This window comes from Alligator mississippiensis, chromosome 16, assembly GCF_030867095.1.
Source record: "Alligator mississippiensis isolate rAllMis1 chromosome 16, rAllMis1, whole genome shotgun sequence".
Taxonomy (NCBI): domain Eukaryota; kingdom Metazoa; phylum Chordata; order Crocodylia; family Alligatoridae; genus Alligator; species Alligator mississippiensis.
In genome coordinates, this window is record NC_081839.1 from 15,450,065 (window position 1) to 15,465,600 (window position 15,536).

At 51.0% G+C, this 15,536-nt stretch overlaps 1 long non-coding RNA gene and 1 other non-coding gene across 4 annotated transcripts; one reads left to right on the forward strand and one right to left on the reverse strand.

Moving 5' to 3' along the window:
- The first annotated feature begins 345 nt into the window (after nt 1-345).
- LOC132246456 (uncharacterized) lies at nt 346-14,819 on the forward strand. Of its 3 annotated transcripts, XR_009457750.1 has the most exons (5): nt 346-582; nt 6,792-8,148; nt 8,609-8,738; nt 12,559-12,748; nt 13,576-14,819. It is a non-coding gene; the product is annotated as an uncharacterized LOC132246456 (long non-coding RNA). The 3 variants fall into 3 exon arrangements; XR_009457751.1 differs by lacking the exons at nt 12,559-12,748; nt 13,576-14,819 and adding an exon at nt 8,946-9,159; XR_009457749.1 differs by lacking the exons at nt 12,559-12,748; nt 13,576-14,819 and having other exon boundaries at nt 8,609-9,159.
- TRNAA-UGC (transfer RNA alanine (anticodon UGC)) lies at nt 2,590-2,661 on the reverse strand. Its single transcript has one exon. It is a non-coding gene; the product is annotated as a tRNA-Ala (tRNA).
- Nucleotides 14,820-15,536: the final 717 nt, after the last annotated feature.

Here is a 15,536-nt window from a genome sequence, read left to right on the forward strand (position 1 = left end):
CCTACGGTCATATTTAAAAGCTCTCAGCCCGGAGGGACGTCCGCCACACCCAATTAGCTGCTGCGGCGCCCAGCGCCTATCCACCAATAAACGCGGGTATGAAAGAGGCAGCGCCCGCCCTTGCCCCGGCCCCGGCCCCGCCCCGCCGGCCGAGGGGGGGGCGTGGCCTGGGCGAGGGAGCGCTCGCGACGTGCCGGGGAGGCGCAGTGCGGGCGTGGCTGTGTTGGAGCGCGGAGCTCCGGCCTGGGGGGCGTGGCCTGGGCGAGGGCGCGCCTGCGCCGTGTGCGGAACCCGCAGTGCGGGAGCGGCCGCGGAGGAGCGCGGGGTTCTGAGTTGTGGGGCGGGGAGGGGCGGGGCGCAGCTCCGGGCTCGGGCAGGGGCTCGGGATGCGCCCGGGGAGGCAGCGCGGAGCCGCCCGCCCGCCCACACGGCGCTGCACGTGCCCCGAGCCGGCATGCGGGAGCCCCGGGGCCGCCTGCTCCTTCCCTCCCGACCCCAGCCCCAAAACATCCGGGGAGCCCCCTCCTCGGCGCCTCCGGGTGCTTAGTGTTACCTTTTGCACGTGGCTGTTCACTAATTATTGTAAGTTTACATAGTGCTAATTAACGTTCATGTTGCTTACTAGTCTAATTATTTCTCATTCTAACGGTGCATGATTATCATGACGTTAATAAGATGATTTTTAACATTATTATCATGACATTAATGAAATTATTTGTAAAATCTGTTGGGCTCGCAAAACGCGCTCTGCATATCCAGCTTCTTTTAAAACAGTTGAACGGGAGCTAGAAACCCGACTGGGCTGGGCATCAGCTAATCATTATTATTGCCGTACTGCTATATCATAATTATTCTTTATATATTATTGTAATTATTGTGACTGGCTATATAGTGTTCCTGTTTTTGAAAGCCGGTGTGTTTTCTGCACTCGATAGAGGTGAACAACTTTTCTTTTCACCTCCCCTTTTCTTCAGTTAACTCTGAGTCTGGGTCACCCGCTGCAATTCGCCCTCCGTGCATTTCTTGGTTGTGTCGGGGGTGAGTTTTTGGGGGAGGTAAAAATCCTTTTAAAAATAACTACATAAATAAATAGGTCTATGGCTGCTTTTTGGGGGGCTGGGGAGAAGCCCAAAGTTGCCTGCGGGCCCCGGCTCCTCCATCCCACCTACCAGGCTGAAGTTGATTGCTTCTTCCCAGTTCCTTTTTCAAAACTAATCTACACCCAATCAAAGCTTGTTGTTAATGAATTACACATCTTAAATAGAATTTCATGACATATTTGCTAATGAATATGTAAAATAATATTCTGTATCAAATATAAAGGTCAGATTAGGATGGGATTATGGGGCAAAATACTTCTTGGGCCACCCCAAACTGCCTGTTGGCGCCACAGGGGACTGTCCCAGAGCACCTTGACCACAGCGTTGCCCGGCCCAAAGTGCGGTTTGGCCGTGCTGGCTGCCAGCTGACACCCCCCCGCCCCTGTACTAAATATATGGGCGTGAGTTAGGAACTAGTTTTGGGGCTGCGATTTTAGCCAGAAATCCTTCTTGGGCCACCCCATGACAGACCTGTGCGCCATCGGGGACTCTGCTGGACATCTCTCACCAGTCTTGCCCAACCCAAAACACGGCTTGCCTGTGATAGACTGCGAACTGACAGCGTTCCAGCTTCTGTACTGAGTATATGGACCGAAATAAGGACCCTGATTTAGGGCTGGGATCATGGCTAGAAATCCTTCTTGGGCCAGCCCACGCCATGCCTCTGTGGCACATGGGACTCTCCTGGTTATCTGCGCAGAGTCCTGCCCATCCCAGGAAATGGTTTGGCTGTGGCCAGCTGCCAGCTGATAGTCTGCCCAGACACCACTAACTACAGGGGCCTGAATAAAGAAGTGGGATTTGGGCTGGGATTAGAGATGGAAATGCTTGTTGGGCCACCCCGCGTTATTCACTCTGTGGTACCAGTGGACTCCCCTGACCACAGCTTGCCTGGCCCAACTTGTGGTTTGGCCCTGCCAGGATGCCAATGGACAGCTCCCCCAGCCACAGTACTAAGTATGTGGGTTTGAGTAAGGAAGTGGATCTTGGGCTGGGATTATGGTTGGAAATCTGTTCTGGGCCACCTCACAGCACACCCCTGTTGCACCAGGGGACTCTCCTGCTCTTCCCTGACCAGAGTCATAGTATCATAGTACTTAGGGTCGGAAGGGCTGATCAGGTCTGACTCCTTCCCTCAGGCAGGAATGGGTGCAGGATCATATCACCCCAGCCTCCTCTTGAAGAGGCCCAAGGTAGGAGAGCACCACCTCCCTTGGGGGCCCATTCCAGAGCCTGGCAGCCCTAAGTGTAAAGTAATGTTTCCTGGTGTCCAGCCTGAACCTTTTCTCTAACAATCTGAGGGTGTTATTCCTAGTAACCCTGGGTGGTGGCTGGGGGGAAACAGAGCCTCCCTCAATTCTCTCTGGTCCCCCATAGTGAGTTGGTAAATTGCTATCAGTTCCCCTCTCAGCCTTCTCCTGTGGAGGCTGAATAGGTTCAGGCCTTCTAGCCTCTCTTTGTAGGGCCTGCCCTGCTGCCCCATGACAAGTGGAGATGCTGGGGATTGAACCCAGGACCTCATACATGCAAAGCATGCGCTCTACCACTGAGCTACATCCCCTTTTGGAAGCTTAACCACTCCCTTGCTGTCCTGCCTGACTGAAGACATGGTTTGGCTGTGCCAGACGATGAACTGGCAGCCCCTGCAAATAGTGTCCTAAATTTATGGGTTTGAATAAGGAACTGGGTTTTGGGCTAGGTTGTCGGCAGGAAATCCTCTTTGGGCCACCCCACACCATGCCTCTGTGGCACTGGATACAATCCCACACCCCCCAACCAGAGTCTTCCCTGGCCCAGAGTGCAGTTTTTGTGTGCCAAGCTGCCAACTGACAGCCCCCCATGCCCACTGTACTAAGTACATGGACCCAAATAAAGACCTGGTTTTGGACTGGGGTTATGGCTGGAAATACTGTTTGGGCCGGTTCCCCCATCCCCACTGTACTAAGTATACAGGCTCAAGGAAGGAATTTCTTGTGTGCTGGGATTAGAGATGGAAATCCTTCTTGGGCCACCCCACACCATGTCTCTATGGCACCGGGGGACTCTCCCGGACACCACTGACCAGTCTGGCCCGGACCAGAGCGTGGTTTCTTCATGCCAGGCTGCCAACTAACAGCCCCCCATTCCATGGTACTAAGTATACATGCTTGACTAAAGACCCGGCATTTGGGCTGAGATTGCAGACTGAATTGATGACCAATGTCTTGCCTGGTCCAGATGGTGTGGGGTGGCGCAAAATGGATTTCAGCCATAATCCCAGCTGTTACCAGATTTGCCTGTCACTTTGGGGTGTGCTCATTTATTAGGGGTACATTTCTAGGGTCTTTGCAATTCTATCAATGTGCTGCTTGTGTTACCTGTGTTTCTGTACGGACTGTATCTCTGCCTTCTGCAAGTCCTCACCCCCAGTGGAGCTATCTTGCAGGACTCCATTTCAGTGGGGCTGGGTTCCTCCAGCCACTAAATCAGTCAAGTGCGCACACACACACACACACACACACACACACACACACACACACACACTAACATGACATGCCTGACCTGGCCAGGTTTATCAGGCTGACACCTTCACATGCCAGGAATCAGTTCATTAAGGTAACACTACACTGCAGTCAGACACCAGCACACAGTGAACAGAATCCCTCTGAATGCGGCTGGGTGTCCAGCTGACACCCTCATGGGCCAGCTTTCAGTTCATTAGGGCACGCCTGAGCCAAAGTGGGTCCATCAGCCTATACAAGCTGATCCTCTTACGTGTCTCAAACTCAGCACGTCCCAATCTTTTGCCCTAACTGTCCTAGTAGTGGTAGCCTCTTGATGAGCGGACCCCACAGTATTTCTGGGCTTCACAGGGATCTTTGGCTTAGGTAAAAGAAGCGTTGCTGCAGAGCAAGTGAGGAAGGGAAGTAGAGAAGGAAAAATGCATCCAGTTACCACCAGTTTCACTATAAAAGTTATTTATTGTGAAGCATATGAGTTTTATAATGGTACTAGTAGTAATAGACATGCAAGGGGAAACAAAGAAAACAATTACAATATTCCCCTGGTTTAATTGAGTATTTGGGGAAACTTAGCTGAAGCTTAACTAATACAATTTAGGTTCAGAAAGCTATGCCTAGAGACAAAAAGAAAGAGAGAAAGAGGGAGAAAGAGAGAGCGAGAGCTGGGGTGTCACTGTTCCCAGGCACTCCGGTGATTTGATGACAAGCAAAGTTCCCAGCACGATCCTTGAAGGGAGAGGATCTGTTTCTGCCAGCTTCTTGGGAACACCAGCGGGTGGTGTCAGAGAGATTTTTCTCTCTTGAAGCACCCTGTTTGCTGCTTTACAGCTTTCTTATCCCCTTAGTCCAGCCTCTTCAAAGCATTCTTTTAATTGTGTAAATGAAGAGGGTCCCAAGCCATAAGTGACAGGGAAAATCCTGTTATACAAACAGTTTCAGTTTAAATGAATGACCTTTCTCAGTGACCAGGGGTTATCTGGTTTGGAACATCTCAAGAAATGGATTAACAACCAGGAAAAACATCAAGTTTTAAGGAATAACCAGACACGTAGGAGCCATCTTGAAATTATGGGGTTTTATTTTCTTTTTTTCCAATTCCCTTCCTTTTACAACAAGGTGTCTATGAAACGGCATCTTGACATTTTCTCTTAACTTTTTAATCCTGAGCCATTTTGGTTGTGGCCAGCCTCAAGGCACTCATGCTTACAAAATCAAATGGAGATGCGCAGAACTGAGACATGTTTTCCTGTAGATTGTCTGAAGAGGCTTCATCTTTTGTTAAGTGCACTGACGGCGTCTGTCTTGGGGCAGTGGATTGTTCTTGGTGCTGTGTATTGAGCTGGTCCCTGAGGGAATCATGATTAATCGGTAACTGGTAGCAGCCAGGCCTGCGGTGATCCCAGGTCCCATGCCTCAAAACAGACACAGTTGCACAAGCACCCATGTCACGAGTTTTGCCTGTCAGCAGCCAGAGGTGCAGGCCCCCGAGCCCAGAAGCCCTGCATCGATCCCTCGACAGCTGGCAGGCTTCGTGGCCTCAGCAGGGGCCACCATCGCTGCAGATTTCAGCCCACTGCACCTTAACACACACGGTCATCTATGTCACGAGTTTTGCCTGTCAGCAGCTCGAGGTGCAGTTCCCCCCAAAACCCTGCACCAATCGTCTTGAAGCTTGGCAGGCTTCATGGCCTCGGCAAGGCTACCAGCCCTGCAGCTTTCACCCCGCTGTGGTGTAACACATACACGTGGCATGAGTTTTGCTTTCAAGAATGTGGGGTGCAGTTCCCCCGAGCCCCTGCACCGATCTTCTTGAAACGTGGCAGGCTTCATGCTCTCAACAGGGGCTGCCACCCCTGCAAGTTTCACCCAAATCAGACAAAAAACACAGCTGTAGATATTTCATTCATTCCCCATTATACCCTATGGCCGGGTCTCCGAGGCAGCTCCAAAGCTTCCTACTCACACAGGCCGACTCGTGACTGTAATGGACTGCAGAACCCAGATCTACTCTAAGCAGAATTACCTCTATCGTCACATCCACAGCTGCCCCATTCAGGCCATGGAAAACTGTGCACCAGGCATGGCAGGACTGGCGCTGGGACAGTTGGCTGTGCTGACCTCAGAGAATGGGAGAGCTTTGCATCTCCCTGGGTGATTATAGGATGGTATTTCTGAAGACACATGTACTTTTGGGGCATCCAGAAGCAAAGACACACATTTTAATGGGATGGAAAGTGGGTCAAACCTGTTTCAAAGGAAGTGTAGAGAGAGTGTCTGATCTTATGGGGAAGGGATGTTGACTGTCAGCACGAAGACTTCTTAAATGAGCTCTGTACGATGGGAAACAGCAACGGAGAAGAGGTGGTGGGAGGTAGCCAGCAAAATCAGTGACATTTAGGAGGCAGGAGTGCAGTACTTGGAGGTACCAAGTAGTTATTTCATCTCGGTGAGCAATTTTAATTCATTTTTAGCAAAATCTTAAAAACTTGAAGACCTGGACTTCTTCAGCTGTGACATCACAAACCTGAAGGATTACAGGGAAAGGATTTTTGAGCTGCTTCAGGAGATCACCTACCTAGATTGATTTGATCAGGAAGGTAATGAGGCCCCCAACTCAGAAGATGAAGATGATGAGGGTGACTTCTCTAAACATGCAGTCATTAGTTATGCCATTCAGTCAGTATCTAAATAGAAAATTAAGACTAAAGTGACTGTGGAACTGCTGGAGCACAAATCAGCTACGTGTGTCAGGTGAAGGCCAGTATCACCTACTGCTCCTATTGGGTAGTGCGGGGGGGGGTGGGCAATGCACTTGCGAAGAGAGTAGTCATGGATGCTGTGCACAGCTAAAGGAGAGCTGCACTTAGGAAAACGTGAGTACACATCTTTACACTGAGCTATAACTATATAAAAGCAGTTATTTTATTGCTGGTACCAAAAGCTTTTTTTTTTTTTTCATACCCATCATCTCATATTCGATGCTGTGGCACATTCAGTTCTGTGTTTTCTCTTCCTATAGAAAGAGGAAAAAGAGGGATGTTACTTCTAGTCCTGTCTTTTTTTAAAGATTTCTGGAGAAGATTTTGTAGCTGAATTGAGTCAGATTTCAGAAGCTCATTTAAGATGAATTTACAAACAAGCCTCTGAGGTTTAAGCAAAGCTGTAAGGAATTAATTTACCTGCCTTTCAGAAGGGGATGAGGAGGATGAAGCAGATGAAGATGAAGCTGGTCCACCAGGAGAGTACAAACAAGGTGAAGATGATGGAGGTTCAGATTTGGGGGAGAGTGAAGAGGAGGAAGAAGCTGGCCTTTCATACCTGATGATGGACAAGATCCAGGTAGGACTTACCCTATTCTACTGTAAGGCTCAGGATTTTCTTGACACTGTCTAGCTATAAACGTGTAATAATTTAAACTTGTATAAGCAGAATCATGTAAATCCACTATCATATATGTGCAATAGAGTACTTTAGAGAGACACCTTTTACTATCAAAGAAGTGCGTTACAGTAGGGGAACCGCCGCTCTTTGGTATTCTCCGTTATCTTGCTCAACATGAAGTGCTGCAAGATTTATTACTTCACTGCCTTGTAGAATTAGTGTCATTCTGCACCAGATCACCACGTCAGATTTGGAGGAGAACATGGCCGAAACAAATCCACCTGCCCTACCAGGATGCTCACAAGTGTCTGGGGCGCTTCAGCCTTGAGAGCCATGCCCTCACCGTCCAGATCTGCAGGTTGTCAGGTGTGGGGCTGGGGCTTCCAGGCAGGGGGGAGAGGGTGAGTATGGAGGAGCTAGGGCCTGAGGGTGCAGGGGGCTGATCAGGATGTGAGGGCTGAGGCAAAGGGGAGACAGGCTGGGAATCCAGGAGTGAGGGCTGGCCACAGGAAGAAGTCAGGGAGAGGCTGGAGCTGTGGCCTTGGGAGTGCCGTGGGTTCGGCCATGCAGGGGAGAGCTGGGGCAGGGAGCGGAGACTTGCCCTGGGTGGGAGCGCATTGCCCTTGCCCTGGGTAGGAGCACAGGACCTTGAGCTGCTGTTAGTGGAGGGAGGTGGGTGGGAAGTTGGATCCTGGCATTTTGGGGAAGGAGAAGGGGTTGGATGCTCCTTTCACCCCACTTATCTCAGGGCCCTTTTCTTTCCTAGCCAGGGGGGCAGAAATCCCATGTGATGTTTGCTGAGCTGACCTGCAGGGAGCCTGATGGACACAGGGGATGGGAACGGGGCTGTGTCAGGTTCGCTGCTCTGGGAAGGAAGCGAGTTAGAGCAGAGCAGGCGTGAGGACCAGGACTTGCAGGTTGTGCCCTGCTCTGGCTCTTCGAAAGGAGTGCTGTCCAGCATGCCATAGTGAGGGTCATGGTTTGGGAGGACTCCTGGGTCCTGTTTCTAGCTGAGGGAAGGAGGGCAGAGGGTGGGAGGAAGGTTTTGTGGCTCAAGACTCCTGGCTTCTTTTTGGGATCTGTCACTTCCCCAGAATGAACCCACAAATCATCTGTGCTTTGAGTCAATTGATACCTTGGGTGATGCTGTCAGCACGTACATGGAGGTGAGTGGAAGCAGCATGGTGGGAGGTGTCCACTGCCCTGGTCAGAGGAGGACGGGGTTGGGGGAATACTGGGCCCATGGATTGGATTCAAGGGTGGATGGCGATACTGGGCTTGGGTGGCCTCATGGGTCCCATCTGTCAGGCAGAGGAAGGTAGTAATAGGTGCATGGGTCAGATCCAGGCTGGCATGGATGGGGTTCCCGTCAAGGGGCTGCATTGAAGCAGAAGAGTTACTTGGCTGGGGGTGAGCCCGTGGGTCCCACGGGAGGGTTTGTATACTACAAGCAGTGCCCTCCTGCCAGGGTCCCCGTTGGGTCCCAGTCGTGCCCTTCACTGCCCAGCCCTGTCCTGGCAGTGGCTGATGGGGAAAATGTGGGGTCTTTCCATTCTCCTTCAGCATGGAAATGGCCTCTGCTTTGCCTCCCACCCCGCTCATGCTTTGCCTCCTGTCTCTTCACAGCGGTGATCAACGTGAGCCATGATGCGATACGCATACCAGCTGCCAGCTCTGGGTGGTGGAGGAGCAGTCCATCAGGCAGGTCAACGGCGACTTCGACTGCAAGTGGGAGGTGCTGGAGGCCTCAGGCCAGGTCAGCATTAACTGGCCCCGGGAGTGACCTTGCTGTGGGGAGGCTCCTCGAGGACCTGCCCATCCCCTCTCAGAGACCTGCCTGCACAGCTTCACGTGCACCCACACCCAAAGGACTCTGTAGAGGGGGCAGGGTCACAGGCATGGTTGTGGGTTGAACTTTGAAGATGTGGGGTGGGAGCCTAATGTAAGACATGTTTATTTTTAGAGCTGTTCTTCTACACCTGCTGCTTTCCCAGGAGAGAGAGACTTAATTGATATGAATGGGAGGAGGGTTGTACTGGAATGGTCTATTTTAGGCAGGAGTGAGGGCTGTCCTTGTCCCATTGCTGGGTTCCCTGCCCCCCAGCAGTCTGGAGAATGGCTTGAGCCTTGTTTTGCTTCCACCCAAGAGGATTATATTAAAATATAATAAAGGAAAAGTGGCTCGTGATGGGTTTTATTCTGAAGGGGTAGAGTGGGGCTTCACAGTACTGGCAGGAGGGACACCCCTGAGATTGCAGTGGACAGACAGACTGGGCTGAGGCATGGGGATGGAAAGAGCTTCCCTGTAAAACACATGGCTTGTCCCATCATAGACAATGATGGCTGAAAGGGACCTCAAGAGGTCACCTGGTCTAGTCCAACCCCCTGCTTAGAACAGGCCCACCCACAACTATATCACCCCAGCCAAAGCTTTCTCTACCGAGGCCTTAACCTCCAAGGATGTAGATCCCACAGCCTCTCTGGTTAACCTACTCTAGTGTTTTACTACTCTCCATGTGAGAGTTTTTCCTAATATGTAAGCTAAAGTTCCCTTGCTGCAACTTTCGCCCATTGCTCCTTGTTCGGCCATCAACCACCACTGAGAACAGTGCAGGTCCGTGCTCTTTGCACCCCCCTGCAGGGAGTTGAAGGCTGCTATTAAATCCCCCTTTAGACTTCTCTTCTGCAGACTAAATAAGCCCAGCTCCCTCAGCCTCTCTCCTCGTAAGCACAGATCCAGGTTTTCTGTTCACCATGGACAAATGTGGTGAAACCCATCTTTTTCTCATTTTAAGGCGAAAAACCCAGATTGCCTCTTTAAGAAGAAAACATCCGGAAATGGCAGGTTCCCCATGCAGGCTGGCAGAGTTCCAGCCTGCAAGGGGCTAGAGGGAGCAGGAGGAGGGCTATCAGGCAGGGGAGGCCACATGCGTGCACACATGTGCGTGTGGCAGCCGGGCAGCCTGGAGAGCACCTCTTGCAGCTCTCCGCTAAGCCTTGCACTGCGGCCATCTGGGACAAGGATGGTGCCTGGGATCCACAGGTGCAAGGTGATAAATGGCGTCTAATGGCCAGGGAGGGATTAGCATCCCCCGGGCCCTGCAGAGCACACCCCTGCAGGGGGAAGGCATTTCTGGTCCAGGGTAGGCCTGGTGCACACGTATTCATTAGAGCTGTCACGGCAGGGGGCTGATGGTCTCTGACTTCCCCTGGCAGGTCCCCAGGCAGCCCTTGTCCTGGTAACATCTGAATTCTTCTGTGCTTGCACTTTCTGACCCCTTGAATACTCTCGCTCCTCCTGCCAAGCTCAGCGGGGAGCCGCTGGCACCTGTGGGCAGGGAGCAGGGGCAGATTTGCGTGAAGGGGCTGATCTCAGCTCTGGGGGGCTCAGAGAGACTCCGCGGGTCCGAGCCAGAGACCTGTTTGCCTGGGGAAGGCGCGCTGGTCTGGATTCCCACCGTGGCCTGGGCACCGCTCCTCCTCGTGCTGCTCACACCCTGCTCGGGTACCCCGAAGGGGAGGGTCAGCCACGTCCTGGGCTTTATGAATCCCAGGTTCTCTTCCCACAGGTGTTTTTTCCAGTTTCTTGCCCTTTGGTCCTGCCCTGTCTGCCACAAAACCAGAGGCTCAGTGAGGATAAGGGATTAATTCCTGTCCTCCCAGGTTCCCTCTCGCATCCGCACTGACTCAAGCGCCCGCAAAGTCCGTGGCTCTGGGCAGCACTGCCAGTCTCTCTCGGACACTGAGCGGTGAGCACAGGCACTACTGTGTGCACTGGGACCAACAAAACCAGGGCCAGGCCCCACAATTTCTCTGGCACAGCGAGGGGATCGAAGGGAATGGAGTCCCAGACCGATTCACCATTTCCAACTCCAGCGCCATACGCTGTTTAACCACCACCTATGTCCCTGGGGAAGATGAGGCCATTTCCAGGTGTGGTGCAGGTTACAAGATTGGAGGTAGTTATGGGTATGTCAGCGTGACACAGTCAGATGAGGACCTGAGACAAAAACCTCCCTTGGGCTCAACGGGGCTCTGTGTGGCTTGGATCTGTGCTCCATGAAGGGTTTGCATGTCAGCAAGCTCTGCTAGCCCCTCGAGTAGCTACTCGCAGTCTAACAGGCCCTTCCTTGTCCTGCTCTGTCATCGTACTCTTAGACAGGCAAAGCAGCTTTTCACTGTTTCCCCGCCTAGCAGCTCTCTCCCCTTGACTGTCAACATATATTCCTCCTCTTCTCTTTGTGTAGAAAGGACTAAAGGTTCAGAGACACCTTTCCACACCCACTATTAGCAAACGAAGGATGGGAATGCGTGATACACAAACCCAGCACAGATTCAGGAAACATCTCCAAAATGTGTGGTTGCAGCCTTCTCCCCTCTGATTCCTTGACAGATGTGTGGTGCCCCCTTCAGAGGGAATCCCTTTCTTTAAGCAAAGAGCTAAACCCACACACCCATTGATGAGTGAGGGCAATCCCAGCTCCGAATTAAGGACTATGCAAAGTGTCATCCCTAATCACACATAATCCCATTTGTATCCAGCCTTTGTCCCACATCCCTGCTCAGAGGTTCATAAAAGGGAAAGGAATTCTCGTTTGGGAAGAAACGAGTGACCTCTCCTCTTTTACTGTCCTCCTCGTGCTGCCTGCTGGGTCCCATCTTGTCCTGCTCTGTCATTACGTCCTTTGCCAAGGGGCAAAACAACTTGTCAGTGCTTCCCCTTAGCAGTTCTCTGCTGTACGTGGTGGAGACTCATTCATCCCCTCCTCTGTTGCTTGCCGAGCTCTGTATGCTTGGGAGCCCCTCTGCTCACCCAGCGTTCAGAAGCTCAGGGTGGCATCTCGGGTAAAGGACCAATCTCCATCAGGTGTCATTTCAACTCAAAACTGATTTCTCTTGAGACCCCTTGGGTGCATGTGCCCTTCTTTGCAGGGTGACAGCTTTCTGTAGACAAAGCATTGGACCCCATGGACGTCCTGATGAGGATGGGAAATCAGAAGAATGACTACATAGCGATGTGGAGTGTCATCTTGGGTCACGTGTGCTTCCATCCTGACACTCGGATAGTTCTAAACTGACATTCAGATAGTTTCTAAACTAAACAAAAGTTGAAATACCCACCGGTGCCCTGGGAAATACACCTTTGTGAGATGTTTGTCATGGGGGACAGTGGGCTTTGGCCAAATCTGGGGACTTGTTTGGGGGTCTCTACAAAGGCACGAGAGAGAGGCAGATAGCAGAGGCAGACACACACTGTGAGTAAATGTGATTCCACCTGACTAGCTGGTGTTTCACATAACCTACATCACCGTGCTACATTCACAACTACGTGGGCTCATTTTGTGATGTTTCTAGTAAGTGGGGGAGGTCGAGGCAGCAGCAGCCAGGGAGCAGGGAGCAGATTTGCATGAAGGAACAGATCTTGGTCCGGGAGTCAGAGAGAGACTGGGAGGGTCCCAGCGAGAAACTTCCTTGGCTCAGGAAGCCGACCTAGTCTGGATTCCCACCATAACCCCTCTCCTTCTTGTGCTGCTCACGTGCTGCTCGGGTAACTCATCGAAGACCGTGTGCTGCAGATTACTTTTGCAGACCTTCCTGGGATGAACAGAGAAATGGGGAGCCCGCTGTACGAGAGGAGAGTAAAGGAACTGCCTTGTCCTACCTTGTGAGAAGCAGACCGAGAGCGGAGATGACTGCTTTCTGCGATTACATCCGAGAGAGCCAAGAGCCATGCAAAAGAAAAGGAGAGTGCCAGCTCCAGAAAAAGTGAGTAAATAGGAGTCCCACATAGAAACAGGCTGAAGCTGAGAAGAAGGGTTGTAACCATCGGAGCAGGAGGCTCTGGAGCAGGTTCCCCGTGGGAGGGAACAACTCATTTTAAGAAGCAGATTGACAGATTTGAGCATGGGATGATATGTGGGATTGCCTGTGCTGGGAAGGGTGTGGGCATGAGCCAGGAGGTCCCGTCCAGGCCCGTGTTACCCTGTCTGCTCCAGTCCATCTTCAGAGAAAGATGACCCACCCATTGCACACGGAAGAAGCCCCGAGATGTCGTTGGTGTCACACAAATCCCTTCCCTGCCCAGAGTGCGGCTGCCTGCTCTGTGCCTGCACGTTACACAGGAGGAAACTGGTCCGGGGGGCAGTGCTGTAGGCGCTAGGGTGCGGGCGATGTGCTGTTCAGCCGGGAAGGGGTGCGGGAGATGGGGGTGGGCATCGCAGGGAGCACAGAGAAGGCAGGATGCTGCCAGGTCTGTTCTGGGGGGCTGCTCCAGCGTTTTGGCTGAGGCCATTCAATCTCTTCCAAAAAGATTTCTGGAGGCAGGAGCATGAGTATTTTGATGGGAAAGGGTCCTGCTGGCTCCCCCGAAGACAGCAATAGACTTAAAGCTCCCTCTCCATGTGCCTTGAATGTGGAGCTCCTTATAGGGCACCCACCAGGGTTGTTGTAGTGTTGATGGGAATACAGCAAGGCCTACACATAAAAACTTTGTGATCAAATTAAAACAACAGTGCATCTTGCACAAAAATGCAAGTGGCAGCTGGGACCATGCTAAATACCGCAACCCCAATTGGTCTTATTCTCTGTGCTAGATTATGTCAAATCGAGGAAATGGTCAACAGAGAACTGCCACACTCATCACATGTACGTGTGTCTCAGAAGCCAGTAAAGGCAAGAAAGCTACATAGACGGACAAAAAACTAGAGCTCTTCCTTCCAAAATGATATCTTTCATTACACCAACTGGAGAATCACAAGAAAATTGTCCTTTTCTGCAAGCTTTCGGGATCAAAGTCCCTTTGTCAAGCTGTGGGAAAAGTATAGGTGGTACAAGATGGTAAGGAGTCCCTCTAGGTAGAAAATCAACTTCATTTTTGTACAGAGGGAGCTGGAGATGGAAGACTGTCCCTCCGGGTCCGTGAGAGTGTCTTTGTGAGCTGGGCCAAGTAGCTCTTTGCTGTGTTGATCAGGTAGGACTCCTTCCCTGGAGGTGTCAGATGGCAAGCGGGGAAGTAACAAAAACTTCCTTCTTATTCTGCAATGAAGTTTAAAACCCCCCAAAAAAAGCTACATACACATTTCAATTGACATAGCAGCTACAGGGAACAAAAGGCTAAATACGCATCTCAACAGAAACTTGTAAAAGATACAGAAAAAATGTCCTGTATGTGACAAACACTTCTCCCATCAAACATCCTAAGGGGTAAGGTGTTCAAAATGTCTGAACCATTCAGTGCAGGTCTGGAGTTTGAAAAACAAACCATCGCCTGTACACGCTACTGCAAATGTGCCCAGCTGATATACAGATACCCCAAGACAGGTTTGGTGACACCTCTAAGTATCCTGTCCAACTGCTCAGGCCCATCCAAAAGCTCAGACCTACAATAATAGGGTCTGCAGAGATGCACAAGTTTTACCCCTAGACAATGCAAGAACAGGAGTCAGGCACTTACTAGTTGTGATATGATGATCAACACCCTTTTCTCCCTGTTTGTCTGGACTCTAAGTGGCCAACTATCAAGAAAAAATGCTTTGAAGTTATACAATGAAACAATATAAGAACTAACAGAATTTGCCATCAAAGTGTGCGTTCCAGGAGAAGCAGAGAGAGATCACTGCTACATCGCAACCAGCTTAACCAGCAACGGATCCTGCATGGGGAAAGCTGCAAAACTGGACCAGCTTCCTTCACCGGCATTGGTGAGAGAACCCTATTGCTGCTAAATATGTACTAGGACTTTGTGCAGTAGCTCCTTTTATTTTGGGAAGGAGTCTTTTTCTGTCATTTGGTTTGATAAGTTTGCTTGTGGTATTGTTATTAAAGCCTTTCTGCTATTGAACAACCGGGTGTTGTGTCAGTTCTTGGGGCACTAGTTCTAAAAACCTGCTTTCTAAATGCAACAGTAGTAATTCTCTCTGTACCCGTGGTGCGCAGGTACCCATCTGGTTCCCAGAGATCAAGCCATCTGGGACACGTATGGTGCCTGGGATCCCACAGGGCGCGTCTCTCTATGTGCAAGGGGATCGATGGCTTCTGAAATGGAGCCTGCTGCCGCGTTCGAATGAGAGCAGCCCAGCAGCCTTGGCATCACATGTATGTAGTGTCCTCACATTTCAAAATGGTTGTGGGACCCCTTTCACTAAAATTTCTTCAACAAGGTTTACTTAAAGAGCCCCTGTTGCCATTTCAAAGGCCAGGATGCTGAATATATGAGACATTGCTGGTGTTTTATTTAGAGTGGCTCTTGAGAGCCGCTCTAATTCAAATCCTTCCTCCCCCACCACTCCATTATCCCAGGGCACATATAAAGATGCCCAGGTGTCATCACATATGCACTCAGGTCTGAGAGAATTGGTAGACTCCAGGGCCATGAAGTCTGAAATGGAAAACCAAAGCCAGTTCATCCCAAAGATCAGAACAAATAACACCCCTGTTGGCCCAATTTGAATGAGCCGTCTCAAGTCCTCTTCCTTCAAAGATGGCATTTCCTAAATTCCTTCTTGCACCAGCATGTCTCCCTTGCTCTCACCACTGCGAAGGGCTGGGGCACATC